The sequence below is a fragment of the Arachis ipaensis genome, chromosome B1 (assembly GCF_059453495.1).
Source record: "Arachis ipaensis isolate K30076 ecotype BB chromosome B1, ASM5945349v1, whole genome shotgun sequence".
Lineage (NCBI taxonomy): Eukaryota > Viridiplantae > Streptophyta > Magnoliopsida > Fabales > Fabaceae > Arachis > Arachis ipaensis.
Window position 1 is genome coordinate 15,974,183 of NC_142436.1, and position 15,458 is coordinate 15,989,640.

Genomic DNA, 15,458 nt, shown 5'->3' on the forward strand with positions numbered 1-15,458 from the left:
GTTTCATGCCTAGTTACAGAAAGGTCTGGATAGGGAAGCAGAAGACAGTAGCACAGACCTACGGCGACTGGGAGGAGTCTTATGGCGAGTTGTCCCATTGGATCCTTGAGGTGACATCTACCATGGAAGGTACGATTGCTCTGTTGAAGACCTCTCTAGTTAGAGTGGGTGATCAAGTTGATGAATCAACTGTCTATTTTCGTCGTCTTTTCTGGACATTTTCTCCCTATATTAAGGATTTCCGACACTGTAAACTACTAGTCAGTATCGACGGTACGCACTTGTATGGCATGTATAGAGGGACCTTGCTGTTGGCTATTGCTCAAGATGAAAACTCGAATATCTTGCCCATTACATTTGCAGTTGTAGAAGGAGAAAATACAGAGTCTTAGGCATACTTTTAGACCAACCTGAGAAGACATGTGACTCCACAACCAGGTATTCTAGTGATATCCAACAGTCACAATGGCATCAAGACTGCACTAAAGGCACCTGATAGTGGTTGGCTACCTCCTTATGCTTATCGGGCACTTTGCATTCGTCATATTGCTGCCAATTTTTCTCTCAGATTCAAGGGGCAGGATGTAAGAAGGCTACTGGTGAATGCTTGTTATGCAAAGACGGAGGCTGAGTTTGAGTATTGGTTTGATATTATGAGAACTAAAAATTCAGCCATGTGTGATTGGACAAATAGAATGGAGTACAAGAGGTGGACACAACACAAGGATGGCGGAAGACGATAAATAAATATAAAGTCCTATAGTCATGGACATAAATATAAAACATAAGCAGAAAATAATTGTGTGACCATCATAAGACCAGGATCTAATCGTCACCACCATCTAGGTCATCGTCCCTGAATGCACCAAGAAAATGAGAACCTGTGCCACATCGGGAAGGATGCCTCACTCTAGTAGGTCGCTGGGCGGGGCTCGTGTGCTGCATCGTCAGCCAGCGGGGCCACTCCAAATGCAGACGGACTACCTGCAGGCTCGTGTGCTCCATGGTGAACTTGTTGTCATACGGACTACTTGCAGGCTTGATGCACCACTATTTTATGATATATTTTGGACTGAATTGGGTGGGTTTGTGTCAACTAATCTCACATTTATTCATGTAAATTGCATGTTTTTCATTTCCTTCCTAATTTTGTGATATGATTGAAAACTTGCTTCCTAGGCCTTAAAATTATTAATTTTTAATTTCTCTTTATACCATTCAATGCCGTGATGTGTTTATTAAGTGTTTTCAGGTTTATAGGACATGAATGGCTTAAAGGATGAAGAGGAAGCATGTTAAAGTAGAAGGAACACAAGAAACTAAGGAGTTGAGCAGCGAGGGGCGACGCGCATGCATGGTTGACGCGTGTGCGTGAATTGGCGCATCTCACAGCGACGCGTATGCGTGACTGACTCATACGCGTGGCAGAGTGTCACGTCCTGCACACATCAAAACTCGCTGGAGTGATTTCTGGGCTGTTTTGGACCCAGTTTCAAGCCCAAAAACGTAGACTAGAGGCAGAGGTGTAGCTGAGACTGAGGAGACTTCACTTTTACTTTAGTTTTGAGTTTTAGTTTTGAATTTTAGGGAGAAAAATACTACTTCTCCTAGGGTTCTTAGCGTTCTTAGTTTTGCTTTGGATTGGATTTAAGAGAGCTGCTACTACCTTCTATTGAAGTCATCATCTCTATAGTTTGCTTTTCCAATAACTCAACTACTCTTTTCTATTTAATTGCTTCGTGTTCATATTTGGATATAGTTATTTTTTAGTTCTATTAATACATTGAAGTATTTTTATATTTAATTCTATTGCTTGTTTAATCCCTTTTAATTAATCGTCATCGTCAAGTTTGATTTTTTTTAATTTATTTTAATTGCCATGTCTTTTATTTACTCCCTTTATATGTTTGTGAAAATGGCATTCATGTCAATGGAGTAGCTATTCCAACTTGGCTTTGGAGTTGATTAATTAGAAAACCTTGAGTTGGAATACTCAGGTCTCAATTTGTAATTGGGAATTGCTGGCTAACTCATATTTTACTAACTCTAATCCTTCCCTAGGAAGTGATTAGGACTTGTGAATCAGAGTTAGTGCTACCCACTTGACTTTCCTTTATTAGTTAGAGTATAACTAAGTGGAAGCAATAAACTTTTGCTATTATACTTGGGAAAAATCAACAAGGATAGGAACTCCAATTTTCACTTCTAACCAAGACGTTTTTATTTCAAATACATAACACCTCTTGTCATTATACATTACTTTAATTTCTAGTTATTTGATTTTCCTGTTCTCAACCTTAAAAATATTCAGAAAAGTCCTGATCAATAATTTACATCACTGTGTCAACTCTTTAGGAAACGACCCCGGATTCCACTCCCGTTTATTTATTCTTAATTGTGACACACTTCTAAATTGATATTGGGAATTTTGTCGGTTAAGACTGTGCTCGCAACGCTATTTTAAAAAAATTAATTTTTGGAAATTCTTAACCGGCATTTTTTCACCCATCAATTTTTGTTGGGGCATCTCATCCCTCTTGGATATATTTCCAAACCTTTGGCATTGGAGACAAGAGTCACAGAAAATATTAGCATCCTTAAAAAGTCTGGGCCACCAAAATCCACAGTCTAGAATTTTTCTAGCAATTCTTTGAGGACCAAAGTGTCTACCACTCTCAGAAGAGTGGCATGCCTCTAAAATTGATTGGAATTCCGATTGTGGCACACACCTTCTAATTATTTGGTCAGCACCATATCTTCACATATATGGGTCATCCCATATATAATACTTGGACTCGCTTTTAAGCTTGTCCTTTTGATGATTAGAGAAATTAGGAGGAAAGGTGCGACTAACTAAATAATTAGCTATGGATGCATACCAAGGAACCACCTCAGATATTGCTTGCAAGATATCAAGTAAAAAAACATCATTGATAGGAGTGGAGTCACTTTTAATATGTTCTAGGCGACTCAAGTTGTCTGCCACTAAATTCTGGGAACCACTCCTATCATTGATTTCTAAGTCAAACTCTTGCAATCACAATATCCAACGGATTAACCTTGGTTTAGACTTTTTCTTAGCTAATAAATATTTGAAAGTCGCATGGTCTGGATATGCTACCACCTTAGTACCAAGTAAATAAGCTAGGAATTTATCCAAGGCAAAAACAATAGCTAACAGTTCTTTTTCAGTGGTAGTATAATTAGACTGGGCACCATCTAAAGTTTTAGAAGCATAAGCAATAATATAAGGGTCCTTACCTTTGCGCTGAGCTAGCGCTGCTCCTACTGCATAGTTGGATGTGTCACACATGATCTCGAACGGCCTACTCCAGTCAGGCCCTCTCACAATAGGAGCTTGGGTCAAAGTAATCTTCAGCTTGTCAAATGCTTCCATGCAGTCTTCACTCAACTCAAACTCTACATCCTTCTGCAGCAGATGGGACAAAGGTAATGCAACCTTACTGAAGTCCTTTATAAAATGCCGGTAGAAACCTGCATGACCAAGAAAAGAACGGACTTCCCTCACAGAGGAGGGGTAAGGTAAACCAAAAATGACATCTACCTTTGCAGGGTCAACAGATATACCAATATTAGAAACAATATGTCCTAGAACAATACCTTGCTTTACCATAAAATGACATTTTTCAAAATTAAGCACAAGGTTTGAACTAGCACACCTTTCTAATACTCTAGCTAGACTATCCAAACAAAGGTCAAAGAAATCACCATAGACACTAAAGTCATCCATAAAAACTTCCATACAATGCTCAAGAAGATCTGAGAAGATACTCATCATGCACCTTTGAAACGTGGCCGGTGCATTACATAAGCCAAAAGGCATTCTCTTATATGTATACGTTCCAAAGGGGCATGTAAAAGTTGTTTTCTCTTGATCTTCCGGAGCAATATGGGTTTGAAAATAACCAGTATAACCATCTAGAAAACAGTATTGTGATTTACCTGAAAGGCGATCAAGCATTTGATCGATGAAAGGTAACGGGTAGTGATCCTTGCAAGTAGCCTGGTTCAAGCGCCTGTAGTCAATGCACACCCTCTAAGAATTCTGCACTCTCATAGCCATGAGTTCTCCATGCTCATTCTTCACTGTTGTGACGCCAGACTTCTTCGGAACCACCTGTACTGGGCTAACCCATTCACTATCCGAGATTGAATAGATGATGTCGGCTTCAAGCAGTCGGGTCATTTTCTTCTTCACAACTTCTAAAATGGTGGGGTTCAACCGACTTTGAGGTTGACGGATAGGCCTTGCTCCCTCCTCTAGAAATATGCGGTGCTCACAGACTTGAGGGCTTATACCTACTATGTCCGCCAAACTCCACCCAATAGCTTTCTTGTGTCTTCTCAGCACACTAAGCAAACACTCCTCTTGTTGGGAAGTAAGCTCCTTTGTAATAATCACCGGGAAATTTTGATTGTCCTCAAGATAAGCATACTTGAGGTGAGGTGGAAGGGGCTTTAACTCTATTTTCAGCTCATGGCTTGGCACTTGATCATCCGGAACCATTTGAGGTGGCAAGGTGTCTTCAGTATGCTCAGAGGGCTTCCCCACACTTGCCCTTGATCCATGTTATTTTCTTCTACTGCCTCTTGGTGAACTTCATCCACAGTCTCATCAATAATGTCACACTGGAAGATAGAGTGGTCTTCCGGTGGGTGCTTCATAGCTTCATCAAGGTTGAAGCTCATTGATCTTCCATTAATCTCAATTGAATATGTACCCGAGAAGGCATCCAATTTAAACCGCGAAGTCTTCAAAAATGGCCTTCCAAGTAAGATGGATAAAGGTCTTCCTAAGTCATTAGGGGGCATCTCTAGAATATAGAATTCAATAGGGAACGTCAACCCCTTAATGCTCACCAAGACATCTTCCGCAATGCCAACCACTAAGATTATGCTCTTATTTGCTAAAACAAAACGTGCTGCTGACCTTTTCAAGGGTGGAAGCCTCAAAGTATCATAAACAGATAATGGCATAATACTAACACATGCACCTAAATCACACAAGCAGTCAACAAACTGTACACCTCCTATAGTACAAGTAACCATACATGGACCGGAATCACCACATTTCTCCGGTATAGCACCCATCAAAGCAAAAATAGAGCTACCCAAAGGAATAGTTTCTAAATCAAGTATCTTATCCTTATTCATGCACAAATATTTTAGAAACTTAGCATACTTAGGAACCTGGCGAATAGCATCAAAAAGGGAAATAGTTACCTCAACCTTTTTAAAGATCTCCACTATTTTGGGGTATAGCTCCACTTGCTTTTTAGTCCTCCTAGCAAGGTGAGGAGAAGGAATGGTGTTCCGAGGGTTACCTGAAACTGAAGGTCGATCTCGGAGGAGATCTGCTGTTGTGGCCGGAGCTATTGTATCCGACTTGCTGAGCCTTGAGATGTTGCTGATCCTTGATCACCGGAGGGTGGTGGTACTTGCAAGAGACTCCAATGCTTAAGTTAGCACGGGCTTTAAGCAGGTTTTTTTGTGTAGAATCAGAGTATAAGTTATATCTGGGTGCTCTAGTGTATTTATAGTAGTGTGGAATGACCTTTCTTGGGATAAGTTAGTTATCTTATCTTATCTTTTGTGGGTGAGTCCCCTTATCTTTGACCAGCCGCCTTTAGGTCAGCTGTGATCTTTTGCTTTGGGCCTACTTGCGCCCTTATAGCAATTTGGCCGAGCTCTTTGAGAAGAGGTCGGTATCGACCAACCTTTATAAGAGGTCGGTCGTTTTTGTCTTCATTCAACCCGGATCGCCTAGCTCGACCCAGGATATGAACAGTGCCCCTGCTTGAGCTCGGACCTTTCCATGAGGTCATGCTTTCTGAGCTTTGATCTCTTTGAGAAAGTCGTGCTCAAGCATCTTGGTCCAATCTGTACTTCTGTTTGCGAGTTTTATGCTGAGTTTAAATGTGAAGCGTATTTTGCTTTCGCTTCTTTGCCGCGTTTGTTTCTTGAAGGGGTTACTTTCTTGGGAATACGCACGTGCCTTTAATGCCCATTGATTAGGCTTTCATTTTTGTTTTGCCGTTTCTTTTCCCTCTTTACACTTTGTTTGAAATCAAAGAAGAGGTTTTGCTCTCCATTTTCAGTTTCCTTTTCCCTTTTGTTTCGTTTCATCCTTTGATCTTTACGCTTGTTTCTTCTTCTGAAATTTGCTCTTGGATTCGTTCATGTACTTCTTCTGCTTAGTGAAAGAAACTTCCTTTCTTTCATCCTCAAGGTCGTTCCTTAGCTTTCTTGGATTTTTGAAGCTTTTGTTAGTGAAGATTGCTCTTGGCTTACTGCTTGTTTTACCTTCTTCCTCAGGTTGGTATTTTTACTCCATACCTTTTCTGCTTTATTTGTCGTCATTCTAATCGCTTTCATCCTTGCATGCTTTCCTTTCGTACAAAGTTTTGATCTTTGTTAAAATTCTCTTGAAAAAGGTTGAAACTTTCTTGGTGATTTCTGTGTGCTCTTGTTTTTTGATAGTTACAGTCTTTTTATCTTTGCTGTTTGTATGAAGAAATGCTGGTACTTAGGTTGAAGCTCCTTGTATTTTCTTTTGTTTTAGAGGGTTAGGGCTCTGATTTTTATGTCGTATCCTTTTCTGGGTGCTGCTCTATTGTTGCCTCCAAAGGATGCCCCTGGGTGTTTGGTGTTGATCCTCTGTTCTTTGCGAGTCCTGGGGTTCCCTTTTGCTGCCATATCTGACATTTGTTGATTGTTTCTTTGTCATTCTCTTACTGTCCGAGTTGTTTGGATGTGACATCTTTTTTTTCTTACTGTAGGTGTAGTTGCTATATGTCTACCCGTAGGAATATTGTCGAGATGTCCACCAAAATCCCTGCTGGCATGGCCGACTGGCTGGACTCTATAGTCTTGATGTGTGTTACTGTGGCCGATCCAGAGTACTGTGAGAAGCTTAGAAGGTTCCATAGGATATGTAGTAATAGGGAGGACGAAAAGAATTACGAGCTAGTGTCACCCAACCCTGAGGAGAGGGTTAGTTTCCCTCCCTTAACTCGGGTAGAGCGTCCTTTTTTCTATGCTTACGATTACTTCTTTAGCAGTTAGGTATTACTCTTCCTTTCACTGTTTTTGAGACCGACTTGTTGTGGTCTTGTAATGTAACCCCTTCTCAGCTTCATTCGAATTCTTGGGGTTTTATAAAGATTTTTCAACTGTTGTGTCAAGAACTGGGTGTCCGTCCTACCGAAACTCTTTTTCTTTACCTTTTTGTGTTGACCAAACCTGGGGTGGCCAAGAAGAAAGCCTATTGGATTTCCTTCCGAGCTACTCAAGGGAAGAAGGTGTTTTCTATATTTGATGAGTCCTTGCAGGACTTCAAGAATTACTATTTCAAAGTCCGAGCTGTTGAGGGTGCTCGTCCTTTTTTCTTGGATGAGAATGATGAGCCCACCTTCCTTTTATGGTGGCAAGAAAATGTAGTAGTAGTCAAATATCCTTGGTAGAGTCTGAGCGAAGTAGAACAAGCTTTAGTAGGCGTTTTAGAGGAGCATTGGGGGGAGCTTCCTTACTTGGATACGAAGAAGTTTCTATGTGATCCTTCCCTCCTTCGTGCTGAACTAGGTAGCGTCTGACTTCTTTCAGATAGTTTTCTTCTATTTGTTTGTGAGTTTATCCCTTTCTGTTATTGTAACTTGTTTTCCTGGCTCCCTTTTCAGAGATGGTGAAATCTTCAGACTCCATGAAGGCCTTCCGGAGGGCCAAAAAGGAGATAGCTGCCCAAAGCTTGACGGCGAAGACCTCGGGGGAAGGGTCTTCTCAGATGCCCCCGAAGAAGCCGACTTCTGACTCTCAGGACCCGAGAAAGATCATCCCGACCCCTAGAGTTCGGAAAATTCTATCTGATCCATCTCAGGCGACTTCTGGTCCTACCTCCTCTCCTAATGCTGCTAGCCCGCCTCCCAAGCACCAAAAGACTGTTGGGACTTATAATCTTGATGACAAAGAATTTGATGGTGTGGCCTTTGTCACAGAATTGATTGCTCCACATGGTAAAGTCCCTCTGGACGACGTCTCGATCCTTCATCACTTTGATTTTATAACGAGCAATAGTATTCGGATGGCCAATGTGGGCACAGCCTTATCTCGGGTTGTTAGGGAATCCCCTGTCCGTGCTACCAAGGCCTTTCTAAAGGATACCCAGGCTCAATTTGATAGGGTGAAAGGTCTGAAGGATGAGCTGGACGCCAGGGTTGCCAAATTGGAGATTGATGTGGAGAAAGAGAAGGAGCGTGCTACTAGGGGGAGGCAGCTGCTAACTTGGCCGAGGAGGCTGCAAAAAAGTATAAGGAGAGCTATGCCCGGACCTGCGGCGAGTTGCTAGAGACTAAAGAGAGGCTTCAATCTACCCAAGATGATTATGCCGAGCTTCAGGGGCACATGGTGAATAGTATGACTGATATGTTCGAGATCCTGAAGGCTCAGGTCCGAGTTATTGCTCGTGAGGCTGATCTCTCCTTGTTCAACATGGATAATGTGGTGGAGGATGGCAAGATTGTGCCTGCCCCTGACGATGATGATGAGGGTCCTCCTCTTGTGCCACCAGCCAAAGCTTCGGCAGCTTCAGCCTCTTCCATTCCTTCAGAGGTCGACCCTCCTGAGGCCGAGCCGGATGTGGAAATTTTGAATGGGCTGGATGGAGTTGTGAATGCTACCCCTATCTCGACCATGCCTCCTCCTCCTCCTCCCCAGGATGTTGCCACTGGGGCGAGTTTGGATCCCCTATAACTTGTTGTTTCCTTTATGCTTGTTTTATTGGTATAGCTCGACTTGTGGCCTTTGAACTTTGTTTATGTCTCTTGTAGTTGATTCTCTTGACATTTGGTTGCTTGCTAGCAACTTTTATTTTCTTAAAAAACAAAACACTTTTAAACTCCTGGGCTGCCCTTTAGGCAGCCTTTAAGTCTTTAATGCTTGAAGAATGTATTTTGCTGAACGTTTGGAGGTTTACTTTTTGCAACCCTTTGCGAATTTTATAGAGATTAGGTATTTCCCAGTCCGACCTCCTTTTGAGTGGATTTTCCACCCTTGCCTTTGGGATCACGCCTTGATTTGAGTTGGTACTTGTTAACCCTTTGCTTTTGGCAAAAATTATCTTTTGCGGCTTGGTGTCTGGGCTTTTATTGACTTGTCCGATAACTTTTTAATGTTCTTCATATAGAACCTTTTTAGCCTCGGATGACTTTTGTAGCCCTGTTTTTGGATCGTGCCATTTTTTTAGCGGAGTTGTATCCCTTTTAGCTAAGCACTTTTGAGCCTTAAGTTGTTCAACCTTTTGGCTTGTTCTTCTTTTTTGAGATTGTACTTGCGCCTCTTCTTAGCTGACGTCGACCTATACGACCTTGTTACTCGGGCTTTTTTAGTCGCATTCCAACAACTTTTTAGGTAGTGTTCCGATGAGGAACCTATTCTTTATAGTTTGTTTGGATGACTTTTTAGCGCCGTTTCGACTTGTGCTTTCGCTTTTTAAGTAATGTCTCTTTTTTCGAGACTTTGTATCTTTCAGCTAAGCACTTCTGTCTTGGCTTTTTAGCCTTTCTTTGGCCTTTGCGCAATGTCTTCGTCCCTTTTCAGTGATCCTTTCATTGGTCCGACTTTTCTGTCGGGCCTTCTTAAGTTATTTTTAGTAGTCCATTTTTAATCATACCTCGTCAGGTCACTTTTTATGGGTTAATTTTTATAACTTCTTGCATTAACTTGCTCTATCTCTTCACCTTCCCGACCTCTTGGTAATCGGGCGATGAATTTTGCGTTTTATGAGCTTAGATTAATGCGTCTTGGTAGGAAACTGTTTAGGGAATTGATAACTTTCATTCAAATAATAATGAGATAAAAACATAAATAAAAGTTTGTACATACGAGTGCTTACCCTTCTAGGTCAGGCAGTTTTTTAGATCTCGGTCTGGCACCTCATTAAAAAACCTTTTTTAGGAAAAAGAGTGTGCCTTGACCTAAGATCTTTACTATTTTCTAGCTATAGTACCTTCTTAGGTTACAGGCATGCCATGACCTTGGTAGCTCTCGCCCTTCGAGGTCGAACACCTTGTAGTAACCTTTTCCCAGTACTTCTGCTACTTGGTATGGTCCTTTCTAGTTAGATGCTAGCTTCCATTCTCCTGACCGACCTGCTCCAATATCATTTTGGATTAAGATGAGATCATTGGTGGTGAAGCTTCGCTGGATTACCTTCTGATTATACCTCAGAGCCATTCGACGCTTTAGGACTTCCTCTCTAATCCGAACTCTTTCTCGAACTTCTAGAAGTAGGTCGAGTTTTTCCTTTTGAGCTTGGGAGTTGGTATCTTCATTGTAGAGGATCATTCTGGGAGATCTTTCTTCTATTTCTACGGGAATCATTGCCTCCATTCCGTAAGCAAGTCAGAATGGTGATTCTCCAATGGTTGAGTGTGGTATTGTCCGGTATGCCCATAGGACTTATGGGAGCACTTCGGCCCAAGCTCCCTTGGCATCCTGTAGTCTCTATTTTAATCTGGCCAGTATGACTTTATTGGCAGCTTTTGCCTGTCCATTGGCTTGTGGGTGCTCTACAGAGGTGATCTGGTGCTTGATTTTCAAATCGGTTACCAGATTTCTGAAGTCCGTGTCGGTGAATTGAGTGCCATTGTCTGTGGTAATGGAGTATGGGACCCCAAACCTTGTGACAATGTTTCTGTATAAGAACTTTCGACTTCTTTGGGTGGTGGCAGTGGCCAAAGGTTCTGCCTCAATACATTTTGTGAAAAAGTCTATTCTTACAATAAGGAACTTAACTTACCCTGATCCCTGAGGGAAAGGTCCGAGGAGGTCGAGCCCCCATTTTACAAATGGCCAGGGTGAAGTGACACAAATGAGTTCTTCGGGTGGTGCGATGTGAAAGTTTGCGTGCTTCTGACAAGGGGGGCATGTTTTGACGAACTCTGTTGCTTCCTTCTGCAAGGTCGGACAGTAGAATCCAGCTCGGAGTACCTTTTTCGAAAGAGCTCGCACCCAGAGGTGGTTGCTGCATATGCCACTATGGACTTCTTCGAGAACTTCCCTCGTAGCGGAGGTCGGGACGCATTTTAGGAGGGGTGTAGAGATTCCTCTCCTATATAGGACGTCGTGTACTATGGTGTAGTACTGTGCTTCTCGTACTAGCCTTTTTGCCTCCTTTTTGTCTGCGGGAAGTATTTCTGACTTGAGATAGCTGACTATAGGAGTCATCCACCCTCGGTCCTAGTCTGATATGCTTATGACCTTTCTCTCTTCCGTGGTTGATGGATTTTGTAATGTTTCTTGGATGAGGCTTCTATTATTGCCCCCTGGTTTGGTGCTGGCTAGTTTCGAAAGTGCATTGGCTCAGGCATTTTTTTCTCTGGGTATATGTCAGATCTCATATCCCATGAATTGTCTGAGCTGTTCTCTGGTCTTGTCTAAGTACTTCCTCATAGTGGGATCCTTGGCCTGGTAGCTCCCTTCTATTTGTGAGGTAACTACTTGTGAATCGCTGAAAATGGTAAGCTTCTGAGCTCCTACCTCCCTAGCCAGCTTCAAACCAGCCAGTAGGGCTTCATATTCAACTTGATTATTTGAAGCGGGAAACTCAAACTTTAATGAGAGCTCGATTTGAGTTCCCTGATCACTTTCTAAAATGATGCATGTACCACTCCCGGTTTTGTTCAAGGATCCATCCACATAAAGGCTCCACTCTGTAGGGGTGCCCGGGGTGTCAGTGTACTCTGCGATGAAGTTGGCCAGGTACTGAGATTTGATAGCTGTCTGGGCTTCATACTTGAGGTCAAATTCGGATAATTCAACTGCCCATTGTAAGATTCTTTCATCTAAGTCTATTTTCTGTAAGATCTCCTTTATGGGTTGATTGGTCTGCACTCTGATGGTGTGAGCTTGAAAGTATGGTCGGAGTCGTCGGGAAGTGAGTATAAGGGCGTAGGCAAACTTTTCTATCTTTTGATAGTTCAATTCAGCCCCTTACAAATCCTTACTCATGAAGTAGATGGGTTGTTGCCTACTTTCGTCTTCTCTGACTAGTGCTGATGCTATTGCCCGCCTTCCTACGGCGAGGTATAGTATGAGTTCTTCGCCTTCCCGAGGTCGGGTAAGGACAGGTGGTTGCCCCAGAAATTTTTTGAAATCTTGGAAGGCTTGTTCGCATTCTGGGGTCCACTCGAACCTCTTTCCCTTCCTTAATGTTGCATAGAAGGGGAGAGATCTTAAGGCTGATCCAGCTAGAAACCTAGACAGAGCCGCTAGTCTTCTATTGAGCTACTGGACCTCTTTGACACAAGTCGGACTTTTCATGCGAAGTATGGCCTGGCACTTATCTGGGTTTGCTTCGATTCCTTTTTGGGTGAGCATGAAGCCCAAGAATTTACCAGCTTCTACTGCGAAGGTGCACTTTGTGGGGTTAAGTCTCATCCCATGCTTTCTTATGGTGTTGAACACTTCAGTGAGGTCGTGTAATAATGTTTCCTCTCTTTGTGTCTTTACCAGCATGTCCTCTACATAAACCTCCATCAGCTTTCCGATGTGATTGGCGAACACTTTGTTCATCAATCTTTGATATGTAGCCCCTGCGTTCTTGAGTCCGAAGGGCATGACTACGTAGCAGTAGTTTGATCTTGGGGTTAGGAATGAGGTTTTCTCCTGGTCAGGTTGATACATCGAGATTTGGTTGTATCCCGAGTAAGCGTCCATGAAGGAGAGGTACTTGTATCCTGCTGAAGAGTCGACTAGTGTGTCTATATTCGGGAGTGGGTAAGGATCTTTTGGGCAGGCTTTGTTCAGGTCGGTGTAATCAGTACACATCCGCCATTTTCCATTTGACTTTTTGACCAATACTACATTGGCTACCCACAATGAATATTTTACCTCCCTTATGAATCCTACCTCCAGTAAGGCCTGTACCTGCTCTTCTACAACTTGCGACCTCTCTGGGCCAAGTTTCCTCCGTTTCTGCTGTACTGGCCGAGACCCCGGATATACGGCTAATTTATGGCACATTAGTCCAGGATCAATACCAGGCATGTTGGCGGCCTTCCATGCAAAGAGGTCGGAGTTATCCTTTAGGAGCTTTATTAGCAGTTCCTTTAGGTCTTCTTTCAAATTCGCCCCTATACTTGTTGTCTTGTCTTGGGTGTCTCCAATTTGAACCTCTTTGGTTTCACCTACTGACTGAGGAAGGAGTTCTTGGCGAGCTCGAGTTCCCCCGAGTTCTATAGTATTGGTTTTCTTTCCCCTGGGGTCACCTTTAAGGTTCAGACTTTCGTTATAACAACGTCGCGTGAGTTTTTGCTCTCCCTTTATGGTAGCGATCCCTTTCGGAGTTGGGAACTTCATGCATAGGTGTGGAGTGGAGACCACAGAGGCGAGCTGGTTCAGTCTTGTCCGACCTATTAGAGCATTGTAGGCTGAGCTCACGTTGACTACAATGTAGTCTATGCTTAACGTCCTAGACCGAGTTCCTTTTCCAAAGGTTGTGTGTAGTGGAATGTACCCTAATGGTTGAATTGGGGCGTCTCCTAGCCCGAATAAGCTATTTGGATATGCTCTGAGTTCTTTTTCTTGTAAGTCGAGCTTGTCGAAGGTGGATTTGAACAGTATATCTACAGAGCTTCCTTGGTCGACTAACGTTCGGTGGAGGTTGGCAATGACAAGTATTATGGTAACAACCACGAGGTCATCATTCCCCGAGATGATGCCCGCGGCGTCTTCTTGAGTGAAGGTAATATTGGGGAGGTCTGATAAACCCCATTTTTAGGGTTTATCTTGTGTTGAATTTAGAGGGTTTTCTCAACTTTTCTCCCATTTATTCATTAAAATAGCATGGTTTTGTAAATTCTCCTTTAATTGTGCTTAAGAGTGAAAACATACTTTTTAGGTCTTAAAATAGCTAAATTTAATTCACCTTGATTCCATTAGATACCTTGATATGTTTTTTAAGTGATTTCAGGTTTAGGAGGCAAAGATTGGATTGAGGGAATGAAGAAAAAGCATGTAGAAATGGAGAACTCATGAAGAAATGAAGGAACCACAAAGCTGTCAATCCTGACCTCTTCGCACTTAATCGATCATAACTTGAGGTACAGAGGTCCAAATGAGGCAGTTCTAGTTGCGTTGGAAAGCTAACATCTGGAGCTTCAAAATGATATAAAATTTTCCATAGTTGATTGGCGTTTAAAGATGCGTACGCGTGATGTACGCGTACGCGTGGAAAGCTGCACGTGACTCACTAAAGGCAACTCGTGGCCAGTAATTTCTGAAGTATTTTGGGCCCAATCCAAGTCATTTCTGATGCTATTTAACCCAATGATTGAAGAGGGATAAGAGGGGAGTTAGTTAATTAGTTTTAGTTTAGTTTTCATGAGGCTTTAGTTAGTTTCTAGAGAGAGAATCTCTCTCTTCTCTCTAAAATTAGGATTAGGTTTAGATCTAGATCTACTTCCTCTTCTCTTGCTTAATTTCCTTTTTCATCTTTAATTGTTCCCTTGTAGTTGTAGCATTCTACTTCTCTTGTAGTTTCTTTGTATTGTTAGTTGTAGTTTATGAATTCTTTTGTAGATCTACATTTCTTTTTCAATGCAATTGGTAAGTTCTTTGTTGTTTCATAATTGTTTTGCCTTTCTATTGTTAATCTCTTGCTTTTGTAGTTGTAGATTCCTTTAATTCTTGCAATTAATAATGTTTGCCTTTATTGCCTTCTATGTGTTTGTTAAAATGTTTCTTCTAGTTATGAGGTAGATTTTGTTCCTCTTGACTTTGGTTGAGTAATTGGTGACTCTTGAGTTATCTAATTTCTTTGTTGATTGATAATTGGAAGTTGCTAATTGACTTGAATGTCACTAAAGCTAGTCTTTCATCTAGATTTGGCTAGGACTTGTGATATCAAGTTAATTCCTCCACTTGACTTTCCTTCATAGTTAGAGGTTAACTAAGTGTGAGAAATACATAATTCTCATCTCGATTGATGATGATAACTAGGATAAGACTTCTAGTTCTCATACCTTGCCAAGAGCTCTCTTAGTTGTTAGTCTATTTCTTTTGCCATTTACAATTCTTGTTTCTTATCTCGAAAACCCCAAAGATACTTCATAGCCAATAACAAGGACACTTTATTGTAATTCCTAGGGAGAACGACCTGAGGTTTGAATACTTCGGTTATTATTTTAGGGGTTTGTTACTTGTGACAACCAAATTTTTGTATGTAAGGATTCTTTGTTGGTTTAGAAACTATACTTGCAACGAGATTTCATTTGTGAATTCTAAACCGTCAAAAACCCATTCATCAAAATGGCACCGTTGCCGGGGAATTGCAATGGTGTTATGTTATTGGTTATTGTATATATGAGAATATTGTGAATAGCCTGATTTTTGGATTGCTTGTTAGTTTTTGCTAGTTTTAGGACTTTGTTTCATTATTTCTT